Here is a 17,393-nt window from a genome sequence, read left to right as displayed (position 1 = left end):
TTAGCCACATGGGGAGAAAATATCAGACGTTCATACATGATGATGTTAACTTTTCTTCTTAAGTTTTGAATAAAAATGATAGAAACATAAAACATAAAAACAAATATTTTTTCACTCAAAGAATAGTTAACATAAGTACATAAGTATTGCCATACTGGGACAGACCGAAGATCCATCAAACCCAGCATCCTGTTTTCAACAGTGGTCAATCCAGGTCACAAGTACCTGGTAAGATCCCAAAAAAGTATAATATATTTTGTGCTGCTTATCCTAGAAATAAGTAGTGGATTTTCCCCAAGTCCATTTTAATAATGGTCTGTGGACTTTTCATTTGGGAAGCCATCCAAACCTTTTTTTAAACCCCGCTAAGCTAACTGCTCTTACTACATTCTCTGGCAACAAATTCCAGAGTTTAATTACACGTCGAGTGAAGAAACGTTTTCTCTGATTGTTTTAAATTTACTACTTTGTATCTCATTGTGTGCCCCCTAGTCTTAGTATTTTTGGAAAAAGTAAATATGCGATTCACGCCTACCCGTTCCACTCCACTCAGTATTTTATAGACCTCTATCACATCTCCCCTCAGCTGTCTTTTTTCCAAGCTGAAGAGCCCTAGCCGCTTCAGCCTTTCCTCATAGGGAAATCTGGAACTCTTTGCTGGAGGATGTGGTAACAGCAGTTAGCATGTCTGGGTTTAAAAAAAGCTTTGGACAAGTTCCTGAAGGAAAAGACCATAGTTGGCTGTTGAGATAGACAAGGGGGGAAGCCTCTGCTTTCCCTGTGATCGGTAGCGTGGAATCTTCCTAATTTTTGGGGTTCCAGAATCTTGTTACTCTTTGGGATTCTAGAATCTTTACACTTTGGGGTTCTGCCAGGTACTTTTGACCTGAATTGGCCACTGTTGGAAGCAGGGTACTGGGCTGAATGGACCATCATTCTGACCCAGTAGGGCTGCTGTTATGTTCTTATGTCTTTTCTAGCTGAAGATGTCTGCTGTAAGGGGAAATTCTGTAAGGAGTCACCAAGGTTTAGGCAGTAAGAACATGCGTAAACACCGGTATTCTAGTTTTATGTTACATGCATGTGAACATATACATATGTAAATGATTAGTTTTCATCTAAGCAGTATTCTGTAAGTCTGCATCTAGATGCTATGGACTTCCACATGGGCAGAACTTGGATGAGATGTAATTAATCTACTTGCAGTCTTTTGTAATCTAGGCTCGAGTATTTACCGCATCTTCATGGCCTTGAACATAGGTGTTAATATGTGATACAGGTAAATAGGTGTCTCCTTTTACAGACACTTTCCTAGTACTTAAATCAAAGCACCTCTTAATGGGGAGGAATAGCCAAACATTGTTTGCCTTTGCAAAGTGGTGTATTTCATTTTTTGTGCTTATATATCTATTCTCACGTTCATAGACCACCTCTCCCACCGGGGCTCCAAACAATTTACATCATTTAAAGCACAATAAACATGCTCTTGCCAGAGATTGCAACAGACGTCTCCACAGTTTGTTCCTAAAATCAGCAGAGGCTTTGTGAATACTTGGTTACCTTCATTTTCTCTGTTATTTTTTTAACATGCATATCGCAGCATTCTGGCAATTTACTGAAGAAAATGCACAATGTTTTTGATGATTAGATTATTTTAAAGGAGCGAATAACAATGTCTCATGGTGTTTACACATTAATCTGGCTACCATAACAAACATACAGGTATTTAAAAAAACCACCAGAAATATGTTTCTAGACTGTTGTTTTTCTCTTGGTTTACTGTGTTCAGTGCTGGAGATAACCCAAGTTTAGAGCTGCTGAAATTGACTTTTCATGTGTAATTTGTCTGAGGAAGATAGCTTATAGATGGGTCTCTCCTAAGATTCTCTGGTAATGGTAAACCCTTGGCAGTTTCCGTTATCAGATTTTCTTTTTTAGTGAGTTTCTAACATTAGAAACGGGCTCATTTTGATCTGCACAGGTAGATTGGATTTTTTTTTTTTTGGAGCTGTCCACACTGTGGTGCTGAACAGCTGAGTAATTCATGTAGATTTGGCTTTGTTACTCATTTCAAAAATCAGTTACCAGTCAATATTCAGCCTGCGGTGGTCAGCCCTTTCTTAAAGGCTGGCTTCTGTGGACTGATTTAGACTCAGGTACTCCGTGCCGGGTAATATCCATACCTCATTTCGAGTCGCCCAAGAAAGCCTTTTGAATAGAAGCATAGAGTTTACTGGTCGTTTTTGTTTTGTTTGCGAGTAACTCACCCTAGTTATGCCAGTGAATGTGCCCAGCAGAGAGCACTCACTCACAGTTCAGCATTTCCCACCTGTCTCTCTGTGGGATCTAAATGAGCTTTGTGTATCCTGTCAGCAGAGGGTCTGCTTCTGTTTTCTACCAGGGTAGCAGGCAGTGAGTGTTAATTCGTGACACAGGGCCTCCAGCAATCTTGGATCTCAGGCAAAGCAGCAGTTTGTTAATCCTGCATTCAGCATTGTGCTTGTTTAACCAAATGTGTTTTAAGACTTCGTCAGCTGAGAAAAACATTTCAGTCATGTTACAGTTGAAATTGATGGGGGCAGGGGGAGAACAGGTTAGAATTGGGGGAAATCTGTTTACTTTTGATTATTTGTAATAAATACATGATGGGGTTGATTTTCAAAAGATTTATCCAGCTAACTTTGGGAGTAGACCAGTGAAGCCTCCAACTGGCTATATTTAAGTGTCTAAATACACAAGCTGCTCACACTTAGCTGTGTAAACAAGGGCAGTGCTGGGGATATTCTTGGGGCAGCAAACAGCCAAATAGATGTCTTAAAACTAGCCTGTCATACATGGGCTGGCTAAAAGTTAGCTGGTTATCTTTGCCACTCAGCAGCTGTTTGAAATTGACCCTAATTCGGTTTGCTGGAAATAAAAATACTTCATGATTAAAGCTTTATTTCTGCAAGGAATAAAAATTAAGACATGAATCTTTTCCTGCTTGTTCCTGCCTGAAAACTGATCAGTTACATACACAGTTATTCTCTGCCATAAAAAGAATACATAATTAATGTAGCAGTCATTAGTTTCAAACATAATCTGAATTATTTAACATTACTGTAACTACCCAACAGAAATCTGTACTGTATCTGGTATTTTTTTTCCCATTTTGCTAGACTATGCGTAATGATGAAAGACCAGTTTGGGGTAAACTTAAGAGGTATTTCTACAGGTAAAACAGCATTTTACATTCAGAAGTGACCTCTTCTAAGTGTCTATAAAATTATGCACATACACCCTACATCCCCCTAATTCTGTCATCTTAGTGTCTTAGGGTACTGTTTACTGAGCAGTGTTATAGGCATGTTAACCATGTACGCGCCTACAATATCCCTATAGGCACCTACATGGTTAGCGCACATGCGAAGTGTAAGCGTGCTAAAAACACTAATGCACCTTAGTAAACAGGGCCCTTAATGTAAGCGTCCTTGGTGCACTTGCGTTTCACACACGAATAATAACTTTCAGGTATGTATGTACATGCCAGTTGGGCGCTAAGCAGCATTTTACAAGTGGCCTGCGGTAATGTGAGCACGTGAAAATTGCCGCACACCAAGGCCACTTTTACCGCAGCAGGAATTTCCATTATTTTAAACGGTAATCGTCAGTGGCCATGCGCTAATAAAAATATTGGCGTGCGATAATTTACCGCCTGAGCCCTTACCGCTTCCTATTTAGTAGGCAGTAAGGGCTAACGCACCGACTCAGTGGTAATTGGATAGCGAGCGCCGATGGCCAGTTACCGCCGGGCTTGCCTACTCCCCACCCCACCATGGTAGAAAGTAGAAAAATATTTTCTGGCGCAGGAAATGCTGCATGACGAACAGAGAGCGCCATACTGTTCCACGCGGTAGTGCTGTTTTGCCATTTGCTACCTGCACGATAGCCCTACCGCGCCTTTGTAAAAGGGCCCCTTGGTGTTCAACCCTCGTAGTTCACAACTGCAAGGGGGGTGTGAGCATGGGTGGGGCGTGGGTGGGCAGCCTATATGATCAGATTTACGCATTAACATTCATGCCCGCCTTTTACAATGTGCAAGTGACAACACCAAATGTTGGCGTGTGAATGCCCACTTAAGCGCTATTCAGTAACAAAATTTGAGTGCCCAGATGCCGTTGTAGAATTTGTGCTCATTGTCTTTCATTTTAGCTCCCAAATTTGGGCAACTGTTATAAAATTGAACCTGTAAGGTCTCCACCACCGGGAGACTCTTGGAAAAGTCTCCTGCACCGGGAGACTCTTGAGTCCCTCGGCCCTTTAGCTGAGCTGTGTGCTATAATCCACATGGTCAGATCACTATACTTTATTGTAATCCCTTTGTCTCAACTGCCCCTCCAAAGGTAGTTCACACCACAGCATTTCTCAAGAAGCATTAGCAGTTCAACAGCACAGTATTCAAAACAAAACCCAGAAGGTTCCAAAATCTCAGCAGTTCATATAAAGCAGTTATACAAAGCAATTCTTCAAACAAAGTAGCTCAAAAAGGGCTCAAACTCCCAGCAGTTCATGTATAGCAGTTATGCCCAAACCCACCACTCCTATCCTTCTCTCTCCCTTTCAAAAGAAATCAACCTAGAGAGAGTGGCAAGGGTCCCTCCCCAACCAGGCCAGCATTATACCCTGACCACCACCCGCATGACCCTTCTGTGGTAAACCTGTTTTCTCAGCTCCCCTTGTGGGATAGCCGCCTTTTCCCTTCTTATACCAGGCTCTCCTCCCGAGCAGCCCTCTCCTGTTTCACCTCCTTTCCTTCCAGTTTAGTCAGAGCAGCAATCTCCATTGGCCCTCTTGATCCAGTTCCTCCCCCCTTTTCTTCCCCTTGCCAGTCCATAGGTTCCTCCCCACACCTATTGCTCAGCTGCTCTCTGTTTGCTTGATTGGGCAGGTTCAGAACTCCTTCCCTCATCCTGGCTCTCTGGGACAGGTTTTTCCATCTCCCTTCTCTTGACCTCCTCTGGGGGCTGTTGGGGATTGAAGTCCCTGTTTCTACCATGGGACCTACTCAGGGGCTGCTGGGAATTGTAGTCTTTTCCTTTTCTCCAATCCCCCAGGTGAAAAGACTCCTTCCTTTCTCTACCCAGTCTCCCCCCCTCTCAAGCCTCCTCGTTCCTCCATGTGCCTTCATCCTCCCTCTCACACTCATATTCCTCACAAACCCCATCCCCCTAATTCTAACTAGGGCACAAATTTGTGTCACAAGTTCCAGAATAAAATCACTTGCACTTATAATTTAATTCAATAATTGGCAGTTAATAGAAGTGAACAACCACAAAACTGGCCTTCATTGGCACATATTAACAGTTATACAAGTAATTGTACTAAGGGGGGGGGGGGGGAATTGTCAATGTGGGCTACTGTTAAGTTGGGCTATTTCAGCACAGGACCTCGTTTTATTCAATCAGACCCTGTGGTAAAATAACCCAACCTAACAGTAGCCCAGGTTGATAATTTGCCCCCATAGTAGCTATTCTTTGAGTTGCACGCTCAAATTCCAGAGTGTGGAGCCGGGAGGGGCATGAGTGGGTCAGGCAGTTGAGATCATTTACACCAGCCACGAGTGCTCACACCTGTGGACTTACACTAGTATTCTGTAATGGCTTTATGTGCTCAGGACCTTGTTCTATAAAGGTTACGCTCCTAAATTATTCAAAGTAGATTATGCTTCTAATTTAGGAGCATAAGCTTTATAGCATAAGGCCCTCAGCGGCGCCTTGACCGATATACTCATATCACCCCTCTCCTCATGTCACTTCACTGGCTTCCGATCAGATACCGCATACAGTTCAAGCTTTTCCTACTAACCTACAAATGCACTCGATCTGCAGCCCCTCCTTACCTCTCTACCCTCATCTCCCCTTACGTTCCTACCCGTAACCTCCGCTCTCAAGACAAATCCCTCCTTTCAGTACCCTTCTCCACCACCGCCAACTCTAGGCTCCGCCCTTTCTGCCTCACCTCACCCCACGCTTGGAACAAACTCCCTGAGCCCATACGCCAGGCCCCCTCCCTACCCATCTTCAAATCATTGCTCAAAGCCCACCTCTTCAATGTCGTTTTTGGCACCTAATCACAACACCTCTATTCAGGAAATCTAGTCTACCCCAACTTGACATTTCGTCCTTTAGATTGTAAGCTCTTTTGAGCAGGGACCGTCCTTAGTTATTAATTTGTACAGCGCTGCGTAACCCTAGTAGCGCTCTAGAAATGTTAAGTAGTAGTAGTAGTAGTTATAGAATTTGAACTTACTGCTCATTATCTCAGCACCTAACTTTAGGTGGCCTTTTGAAGACTGAATTACTGAACTGTGATGTCAGTTAAGAACTGTGTGTAGTCCCTTAGTCAGTCAGTATTTCTCTGTCTCCAGCAGGTGGTAGGTCATTTAACCGATGTAGCCTCTTTTCAAGTCTGGTGGGAAAGTTGTTTGTTTTAGATTTTTTCTGGAGTTAAAAGAAAAAAAAAGAGACAGAAGCCAATGAGTGCTGGCTCAGGCTTGAGGATTTCAACTATTCTCCGTTGGCAGGGTGTTATGATATTGCCTATATGCAGTAGGTATAGTAACATACAGAACTGCCTATATGTGATGGGTATGGTGGTAACAAATTGTTACCAGACGTTGAAAACTTCTGCTCAGTGTGCTGCGGCGGCCAAGAAAGCGCACAGAATGTTGAGTATAATTAGGAAAGGGATGGAAAACAAACACGAGGATGTTATAATGCCGTTGTATCGCTCCATGGTGCGACCGCACCTCGAATATTGTGTCCAATTCTGGTCGCCACATCTCAAAAAAGATATAAAGGAATTGGAGAAGGTGCAGAGAAGGGCGATGAAAATGATAAAAGGGATGGAACGACTTCCCTATGAGGAAAGGCTAAGAAGGTTAGGGCTCTTCAGCTTGGAGAAGAGGTGGCTGAGGGGTGATACGATAGAAATCTACAAGATAATGAGCGGATTAGAGCAGACAGATGTGAAGCATTTGTTTACACTTTCAAACAACAACAAAACCAGGGGACACAAGATGAAGCTAGAATATGGTAGATTTAAAACAAATAGGAGAAAGTTTTTCTTTACTCAGCGTGTAGTTAGACTCTGGAACTCGTTGCCGGAGAATGTAGTGACAGCAGCTGGCCTTACGGAATTTAAAGAGGGTTTGGACAGATTCCTGAGGGAAAAAGTCCATTGAACATTATTAAATTTTTTTTGGGGGGTGGGGTTGCCAGGTTCTTGAAGCCTAGATTGGCCGCTGACAGAGACAGGATGCTGGGTTTGATGGGCCCTTGGTCTTTTCCCAGTATGGCGGTGCTTATGTGCCTTGGTTGTGAAGCCAGTGTTTGACCATGAAGGGGTATAACCTGCACAGAGTGGTGGATGTGGCTCAGGCCACCTTGTTGGGAGACTGGAGGGACTTTGCTGGTCTTTATTTGCTGTGTTACTGTTCCCCACCACAGCTACAGATAAATGAACAGCACTTTTCCAAAACTGTCCATTTTTTTAATGCGATTAATTTCCTTCATCAAGGCGAGATCCATTTACTGTAGCTTATTCCTGTGTCAAAACTCACCAGGCATAAGCTACAGTAAACGAATCTTGCCTTGATGAACGAAATTAATCACGTAGCTCAAAAAATGCCAAAAAAAAAATAGACTTGAGTTTTGGAAACGTGCTCTTCAAATGGGTTCTGACGATACTACAACAAGGATATCATTTTTACCTCCATCCAAATTGCCGCACATTGTCTTTTCAAATGCAGGACTGGGAAAAGTTGTTACATCGAAAGGAGCTTCATTCTCTCCTCCAGTCCAGCACATTCAAACTAGTGCCTTTTCCAGAGAACAACTTAAGAGTTTTATTCAAGGTATTGAGGGGGCGGGGTGGGGCCAGAGTTGTAAACAAGTATTCAAGCCATTCTTTTTCATGAATCAGATGTGGATATGATATAGTTCACTCCATAAAAATATAGGGATTATTCTCAATGATCAATTAAAACTTTCATTCACATATTTGCTCCCTAAAATCATTTGTTGATCAAAATGCTCTTTGGAAGTGATTTCATGCTTTTGTTCAATGGCATTTGGACTGTTATATTTATTTAGAGTTTGCTCACACCTTTTTCAGTAGTAGCTCAAGGTGAGTTACATTCAGGTACTCTGGATATTTCTCTGTCCCAGGAGGGCTCACAATCTAAGTTTGTACCTGAGGCAATGGAGGGTTAAGTGACTTGCCCAAGATCACAAGGAGGAGCAGTGGGATTTGAACTGGCCACCTCTGGATGTCAAGACCTGTGCTCTACCCACTAGGCCACTCCTCCACTAGCAACATTTTGTGTAGATTCTCAAATAGTAGCAACAGAATCTCAAATAGTAGCAACATTCCATCTAGAATCTCAAATATTTATTTATTTAGATTTTGCTGACACCTTTTCAATAATAGCTCAAGTGAGTTACTTCTGGATATTTCTCTGTCCCAGGAGGGCTCACAATCTAAGATTGTACCTGAGGCAATGGAGGCTTAAGTGACTTGCCCAAGATCACAAGGAGCAGCAGTGGGATTTGAACCAGCCACCTCTGGATTGCAAGACTGGTGCTCTAACCACTAGTCCACTCCTCAACCCCGAAGAGTCTTGTTACTCTTTGGGGTTCTACATGGAATGTTTCTACACTTTGAAATTCTGCATGGAATCTTGTTATTCTTTAGAATTCTAGAATCTTTATTTATTTAGATTTTGCTCAGACCTTTTTCAGTAGTAGCTAAGGTGATTATACATTCAGGTACTCTGGATATTTCTCTGTCCCAGGAGGGCTCACAATCTAAGTTTGTACCTGAGGCAATGGAGGGTTAAGTGACTTCCCAAGATCACAAGGAGCATTGGGATTTGAACTGGTCACCTCTGGATTGCAAGACTGGTGCTCTAACCACTAGGCCACTCCTCCACTCTTATTCTTTGGGGTTCAACCATGGAATGTTGCTACTCTGGATTCTGCATGGAATCTGTTACTCTTTAGATTCTAGAATCTTGCTATTTATTTATTTATTTAGATTTTGCTCCACACCTTTTCAGTAGTAGTTTCAAGGTGAGTTACATCAGGTACTCTGGATATTTCTCTGTCCCGGAGGGCTCATAATCTAAGTTTGTACCTGAGGCAATGGAGGGTTAAGTGACTTGCCAAGATCACAAGGAGCAGCGGTGGGATCTGAAGTGGCTACCTCTGGATTGGCAAGGGCCAGTGCCCAATCACTAGGCCACTCCTACCACTCTGTTCCCAATTGAAAAACATAAATGGTTGCAACTCCATTCAAAACACAGCAATAACATTGGCTACAAGTCTCAGGCAAATTCTTTACAAATTTTAACTTTGGTATATAATATATTTAACTCGAGATCCCACTATTTTTTGTCGAGGCCTTTTGACACCTTACAGGCCTGTTGACTCCCTACGTTCCGCCCAGCATCATCTTTTACTTGTACCATCCTAGCAAGAAAGACTAACGAGTGAAGTTTTAGAGTCTTGGCAGCATTTTTGCGGATGGCACGTTATTTTAAACCCTTTGTATATGTTGGTATTACCCGCTGATTTTTGAAGGAACAGTGCAAAACTTACACTGATGACCCCTGATGCAGGGTCCTTCAATAAACTTGGGAGCTTCTTTTGCTTGACTTGGTTTCCTGTGCTCTGGAGCTTCCCTCTCTTTTGTTTGCCTTGTCTCCTGAAAATGGCAAGACAGGTCAGGAATCTATTGGCTGTACTATGGACCTACATTGTGGAATAACTTACCACTTAATTTGCATCTGAGAGCTTCAACGCTGGATTGATAAATCTTTTCTCTTGAGAAATCCTTTGATAATTGAACTCTAAACCTTCTGGTTCTTTAGCGGAAGGCATAGTTGGGTATGCAGACACTCAGGACAAAGAGAACATCACTTTTAACTTTCCTTTTAATTGCTATTTCCTTGAGTTATATAAATGTAAACCACCCAGATGGTATGTCTGATAGGTGATGTATCAAATGGAAAATAGATGTGGAAACTTGGAACTTAGTGAAGTAAGAATTGGAGATGAACATTGTTACCAGCTCTTCTTCCAATTCCTGAGTGGAGACAATTAACTGTAGTCACTGCACCTGAAGGACTTAACGGACCCACACGATGATGCTTGAAAATTACAGGAGGGCCCTCAGATTCATCTTGTCCTTCAGACCAGAAGGCGAAAAAGATTCATAGAAATGAGGCCTTTCTTCAAAACTGAAAAGATAATTTGATGTCTTTTTAGATTACTGATGTACTATAATTGTTTACTTAGTAGCGAACCCAATTCACATTAAAGGAATTTCCAATAAAAACAACATTTTCAATCTTTTCTAATATAATACAGCAGTGGAAGTATTTACGGGTTAATATTCAGCCTGTGCTGGTCAGTGGATTTTATTGCCAGCTTTTTATATTGGGCTATTCAGCTTGGAGTACTTAATATCCAGGTATATGTGGGCCACTGGCTCTTAACCTGGGTGCCGGCGATAATCAGACTATTACCTGAATAAAGTTAGGATAGCCTTTCGGCTATTGGATAGTTACCCTGGTAGTGGACTGAATATTGCATGCTGACTCTCGACTCCAGGGCGTAGCTACGTGGGGCCACGGGGCATGGACCCCCCGTAAATTTGGCCCTGCCCCCCCCCCCCGCCGCCAACCCCTTTGACCCCCCTCCTGCCACCAACCTCCCCCACCACCGCCGGGTACCTTTGCTGGTGGGGGTCCCAAACCCCACTAGCCGAAGTCCTCTTCTCTGGCGCGGCCGCATTGCTGATCTGCAAGGGCAGAACGTCAGACTCACAGAAACAGAAGCCTGCCCTTCAGATCAGCAATGCGGCTGTGCAGAGAGGAGGACTTCGGCTGGCGGGGGTTGGGGACTCCCGCCAGCAAAGGTACCCGGTGGCGGGGGAGGGTTTGGTGGCGGCGGGAAGAGGGATCGAAAGGGTTGGCGGCGGGCGGGGGGTGGTCAAAGGTGTGGTGGTGGGTGGTGTGGGGGGGGGGGGTCGGCAGTGCCAGAGTGGGCTAAAATGTGCCCCCTCACCTCGGGCTCTGGACACCCTTCCCGCTGAAGTCTGGCTACGCCCCTGCCGACTCTGCCCCACCTCTTCCTCCAGACTGCCCTGGAACTACACAGTGGTATAACTGGACTTTTAGCCGAGCTATCAAGGAGTGGAGGAGTAGCCTAGTGGTTAGTGCAGTGGCTGAGAGCCTGGGGGAACTGGGTTCAATTCCCACTGCAGCTCCTTGTGATTCTGGGCAAATCATTTAACCCTCCATTGTCCCAGGGACAAAATTTAGATTGTGAGCCCTCTAGAACAGAGAAAGTACCTGTGTATAAGACTCTAATAAACACAAGCAGTGTTGAAATCCAGGTATGACATGGTGGTTGGGATTTATCCAGGTAGGAGACACTGCTACCCAAAGAAGTCCTGGTGAATATCAAGCTAGGTATTTGGGCTTTGTAAGCAGTCTGAGTTAAGGAAGGTGCTTTATAGAAGCACAGTCTAAAATATTAGACTGGTGATGGGCTTCCTTCTGCTACACAGGTCCTGCAGCTGTCATGTAAACTTTCACTTTGGAAGGATTTATTCCTTCTCAGAATGAATTGAGAGTACCTCAAAGAATTCTAGAGAGAATTTATTGGATCTTCAACCTCAGGCACAGGTTTCTTTGTATACAAGAAGGAGGCGTCCCTGAGGCCATGCTTAGAGCGAAGCTTGAGTGCTCCTCGATCCTGCAGCTCACCTGCCGCATTCCAGCACTTGAATAATGTTTATGTTTATTAAAAGCTTTATATACAGCCACACTTTACTAGATCTAAGTGTTTAACAATATAATAATAATAACAAATAGATATAATGCTAAAAAGAAAAGAACGCCATTTTTAGATAGGAAAGACCTAACTCATACACTCAAGAACGCCCATTCACAAGAGAATTATATTTCTTAAATTGCAACATCTTCAATATATTATTCATCAGTAACAGACCTGTTAAAGCACTAAAGAGGGCTTTAAACTAAATTTGCTGGGGATGGAAAGAAAAGAAAAGCCCCCAAGTCATTAATAACCCTCAGGAAGGTAAGACATCAAAGTGGAAAAAAGAGTAACATCTGGAGATCCTTATATACCAATGGCAGTAGTATGGGAAACAGATGTCCAGATCTAGAGGCTACAATGAAAGAAGCCGATTTGGATTTAGTGGCGCTCACGGAGAACCATGACTGGGATATAGTTATACCTGGCTATATAATCTATTCCGAAGGACAGGGTAGGAACAATGGTAAGAGGTGTGGCATTATATGTTAAGAATAATATTAAAGTAACACAACTGAGGACATATGGGGGTAAGAAGAAGCACTGTGGGATAATCTGGAAAGAAGGAATGGGAACATTTTATTGGTGTAATATACAGGTTCACCTCACAGTCAGAAGACACGGACAGAGACTTAACTGAAGACGTCCACAAGATAGCTAGGAAGAGGGAAGTACAGTTCAATCCGCTAAAGTTCACCATTATCACAAAGCAACGAAATCTGAAACAACCCAATTTTCAGCCCAATGTCATCAGCGTCTGGTTTCTCACCATGCTGTTCTCGAATTTTATGCTGTCCTCTCCTTCCATCTTTCCCAACCATCCAACAGTGGCTTTGAATTCAGTTAGTCCAAGACTTTCAGGTAGCTGGTTAGCTTTCTGCTTAAGCAGTGGACCACTGACAGGAAACTGTCTGCTCCTGACTCGAGAAAACCACCAAAGAAGAGCATCTTCTACCTCCTCAGCTTTTCCCGCCCGTTTTCGTTTCCGTTGTGGATTTGTATTGTTTTTGCCTGTCTTCCAGAAGCTGGTCTTTCTGCTTCAAGACAAGTGAAATTTTGACTGGGATTGACACCATATTCTTTAGCAATAGATACTTGACTTTCTTTGTTTTCTAATTTTTTAAGAACTATTCATTCAGCCAGTGTTAAAGTCTTAACAGTTCCGCCGCCGCGATGATGACAACCCCGGTGCATACTCCAACAACATTCTTTCCCCTAATCTGCCTGGGGCAGTTAAACTACTACTACTACTATAAATCACTTCTATAGCGCTACCAGTCATACGCAGCGCTTTACAATTGAACACGAAGAAAGACAGTCCCTGCTCAAACGAGCTTACAATCTAAATCAGGACAAACAGACAGGACCAAAAAGGAGAAGGGAAGGACAGACAGAAGGACACATAAGGATAAGATAAAAGTTACAAGTCAGGAGTCGAAAGCAGTATCAAACAGGTAGGTCTTAGCCTGGATTTGAAGGCGGCCAGGGATGGAGCCTAGACGTAATGGCTCAGGAAGCCTATTCCAGGCATAAGGTGCGGCGAGATAGAAGGAGCGGAGTCTGGAGTTAGCGATGGAGGAGAAGGGTGCAACTAGGAGAGATTTGCCTAGTGAACAGAGTTCTAGGGAAAGAGTGTAGGGAGAGATGAGGGTGGAGAGGTAGTGAGGGGCTGCAGAGTGAATGCACTTATAGGTCAATAAGAGGAGCTTGAATTGTATACGGAAACGGATAGGGAGCCAGTGAAGCGATTTCAGGAGAGGGCTAATATGGGCATAACAACTTTGGCGAAATATTAGTTGTGCGGCAGAGTTTTGAACAGATTGAAGAGGAGAGAGATGGCTGAGTGGAAGACCTGTGACAAGCAAGTTGCAGTAGTCTAAGCGAGAGGTGTGATGAGAGTGTGATGAGGGTTCTGATAGCGTGTTCAGAAAGGGAAGGGCGAATTCTGGCGATGTTATAAAGGAAGAAACGACAAGTTTTAACAATCTGTTGAATATGGGCAGAGAAGGAGAGGGAGGAGTCGAAGATGACCCCAAGGTTGCGAGCAGACGAGACAGGAAGAATGAGCGTGTTGTCGACAGAAATAGAGAATGGGGGAAGGGGAGAGGTTGGTTTAGGGGGGAAGATAAGGAGTTCAGTTTTGGACATATTGAGTTTCAGGTGGCGGTGAAACATCCATGCAGCAATGTCAGAGAGGCAGGCAGATACCTTGGATTGGATTTCTGCCGAGATTACTGGTGTGGAGAGGTAGATCTGGGAGTCATCAGTGTAAAGGTGATACTGAAAGCCGTGTGATGAGATCAAAGCACCAAGGGAGGAGGTATAGATGGAAAAAAGGAGAGGTCCTAGAACAGATGCTTGAGGTACACCCACTGACAGCGGGATAGAGGAAGAGGAGGAACCACCAGAGTATACACTAAAAGTATGCTGTGAGAGATAAGAAGAGAACCAGGAGAGAGCAGAATTCCGAAATCCAAGTGAGGACAGCATGATCAACAGTATCAAAAGCAGCAGAAAGATCGAGAAGGAGGAGGATAGAATAGAGCCCTTTGGATTTAGCCAGGAATAGATCATTGTAGTCTTTAGTAAGTGCTGTTTCAGTTGAATGAAGGGGACAAAAGCCAGATTGGAATGGATCAAGAATAGGTTGAGAAGAAAGAAAGTCGAGGCAGCGACGGTGGACAGCACGTTCTAGTAACTTGGATAAGAAAGGAAGGAGGGAGATGAGGCGATAGTTGGAAGGAGAGGCAGGATCCAGAGAAGGTTTTTTGAGGAGCAGGGTGACTATGGCATGCTTAAAGGCATCAGGGACAGTCGCAGTGGAAAGTGACCGATTGAGGATATGACAGATGAAAGGGGTGACAGCAGGAGAGATAGTGTTGAGTAGGTGATTGGGAATAGGGTCAGAGGAGCAGGTGGTTAGTTTAGAGGATTGAAGAAGAAGTGAAGTTTCTTCTTCAGTTAAAGAGACGGTAAATTTGAAATCTCGGTTGTCACGCGCCAATCGGCTTCCATATTCCATGCACGCACTTATGCGGAGTCTTTCCTGCAGAGGAGCGGTCTTGAACCATGTATATAAGCGAATCTTGCACTTATCAGTGGTGCGCTAAAATTAAGTTTGTCCCCATAGAAATTGATGGTGCCAAAAACGGGACTGAAGTATGACATACAGTTAAACAGAGCATGCGCTTATCCGACGTGCACTTAAATGGAGTGCACTGTACTACTGATAGGTGATTTTAATATGCCGGACTTCAACTGGGGTGTCCCTGCTGCGAGGTCATCTAGAAGCAAAGGAATCTTGGATTCTCTACAGGATGAGAGGCCGGGGGAAGGACCACAGAAAACATAGTAACATAGTAACATAGTAGATGACGGCAGAAAAAGACCTGCACAGTCCATCCAGTCTGCCCAACAAGATGAGCTCATGTGTATACCTTACCTTGATTTGTACCTGTCTTTTTCAGGGCACAGAAAAAGTCTGCCCAGCACTATCCCCGCCTCCCAAGCACCAGCCCCGCCTCCCACCACCGGCTCTGGCACAGACCGTATAAGTCTGCCCAGCACTATCCCCATCTCCCAACCACCAGCCCCGCCTCCCACCACCAGCTCTGGCACAGACTGTATAAGTCTGCCCAGCACTATCCCCGCCTCCCAACTACCAGCCCCGCCTCCCACCACCAGCTCTGGCACAGACCCTATAAGTCTGCCCAGCACTATCCCCGCCTCCCACCACCAGTCCCGCCTCCCACCACCACACAGAAAACAAATGCAAATGGCTATTTTCTAGGGCATTTGGCTGATGGGATTTCTGAGTTTTTGATTTGAAGATTGTGGGGTTTTTTTTAAATGAATGTACTACTACTACTAATCATTTCTATAGTGCTACTAGATGTACACAGCACTGTACACATTATATACAGGTACTTTCTCTGTCCCTAGGGGGTTCACAAGCTAGTTTTTTCTAGCTGAGGCATTGGGAGGGTTAAGTGACTTGTTTCAATATCACAAGCAGCTACAGTAGGAATCGAACCCAGGTTGCCAGGATCAAAGCCCACTGCACTAACCGTTAGGCTACTCCTCCACTACAATGTTTTATTGTACCTCACCTAGATGTTTGGATAGGTGGGCTATAAATGTAATAAATAAATGGTAGACGAGGACCGATTCACAGTAGACTGTGTTCATGAGGAGCTGGCTAAACTAAAACTAGACAAAGCGATGGGGCCTGATGGTGTACATCTAAGGCTACTCAAGAAACTCAGAGAAATCCTGGCAGCTCCGCTGTCTGACCTCTTCAGTGCTTCCTTAGAGGCTGCAGTGGTCATGGAGGACTGGAGAAAGGCGGATGTGGTCCCCCACCCTGCACAAGAGTGAAAATAAGGAAGAGGTTGGGAATTACAGACCTGTCCGTCTGACCTCGGTGGTGAATAAATCAATGGAAATGCTTCTAAAGCAGAGGATTGTGAGGTTTCTCAAATCAAATGACTTCACTAGAGGCAGATCGTATCAGACAAATCTGATTGATTTCTTTGACTGGGTGACCAAACAGTTGGACGTGTGTCACAACTGACAGGAATAGTGAGCCCTTGGACCAAAGCTGGAGCTTTGGCAGAAAACTCACTGGGGCTGGCACAGGCAGGAATCAGAACAGACTGGATTAGGATAAACTAACAGACTCAACAAGGCAGGACAGAGGTAACTAAACACAATGGACAACACAAGAACCAGATCCAGACGAGGTAAAGAAAAGAAGGCAAAGGGCCAGAACTGGAACCCAGACAGGACAAGGCAAGACTCGGAACTGGATTAAAACTGGGACTGGAACCCAGAAATGCAAGGCAAGGCAAAACATGGAAGTAGATTAAAACTGGGTCCAGAAAAGGACAAGGCAAGGACTGGATCCGGACAGGACTATATTGAAAAAGACAAGACAAAGCACACCTAGACAGGCAAGACAGGGTAGGAGCTAGGCAACAACAGAAGCAAGACAATAAACAAGGCAGGGACAGGATTCAGGATTCTCGAACAGGCTTGGCTGGAACAGGATTCAGGATTCTCAAACAGGATTCAGAATTTTCAAACAGGATTCAAGATTTTCAAACAGGCTGAGCTGGAACAGGATTCAGGATTCTGAAGCAGGATTCAGGATTCTCGAACAGGCTGGGCTGGAACAGGATTCAGGATTCTCAAACAGGATTTGGGATTCTCAAACAGGATTCTGGAACAAGCTTGGCTGGAACAGGATTCAGGATTCTCAAACAGGATTCGAGATTCTCGAACAGGCTGGGCTAGAACAGGATTCAGGATTCTCAACAGGATTCAGGATTCTCGAACAGGCTGGGCTGAAACAGGATTCAGGATTCTGGAACAAGCTTGGCTGGAATCTGATTCTGGAACGGGCTTGGCTTGGCTGGAACTGGATTCTTGGACGGGCTTGGCTTGCCTGGAATAGGATTCTGGAACAGACTTGGCTTGGCTGGAACAGGATTCAGGATCCTCAAACAGGCT

General features: G+C 44.2%; 1 protein-coding gene across 2 annotated transcripts in view; it reads left to right on the top strand.

The window, feature by feature from the left end:
• MEGF11 (multiple EGF like domains 11) overlaps positions 1–17,393 on the top strand; it is a 610,695-nt gene that overhangs the window by 114,750 nt on the left and 478,552 nt on the right. The gene's annotated exons all lie outside the window — the stretch shown is intronic.

This window comes from Microcaecilia unicolor, chromosome 1 (assembly GCF_901765095.1).
Source record: "Microcaecilia unicolor chromosome 1, aMicUni1.1, whole genome shotgun sequence".
Lineage (NCBI taxonomy): Eukaryota > Metazoa > Chordata > Amphibia > Gymnophiona > Siphonopidae > Microcaecilia > Microcaecilia unicolor.
Note: the sequence above shows the minus strand (reverse complement) of the source record. Positions and strands in the feature narration are given on the sequence as shown.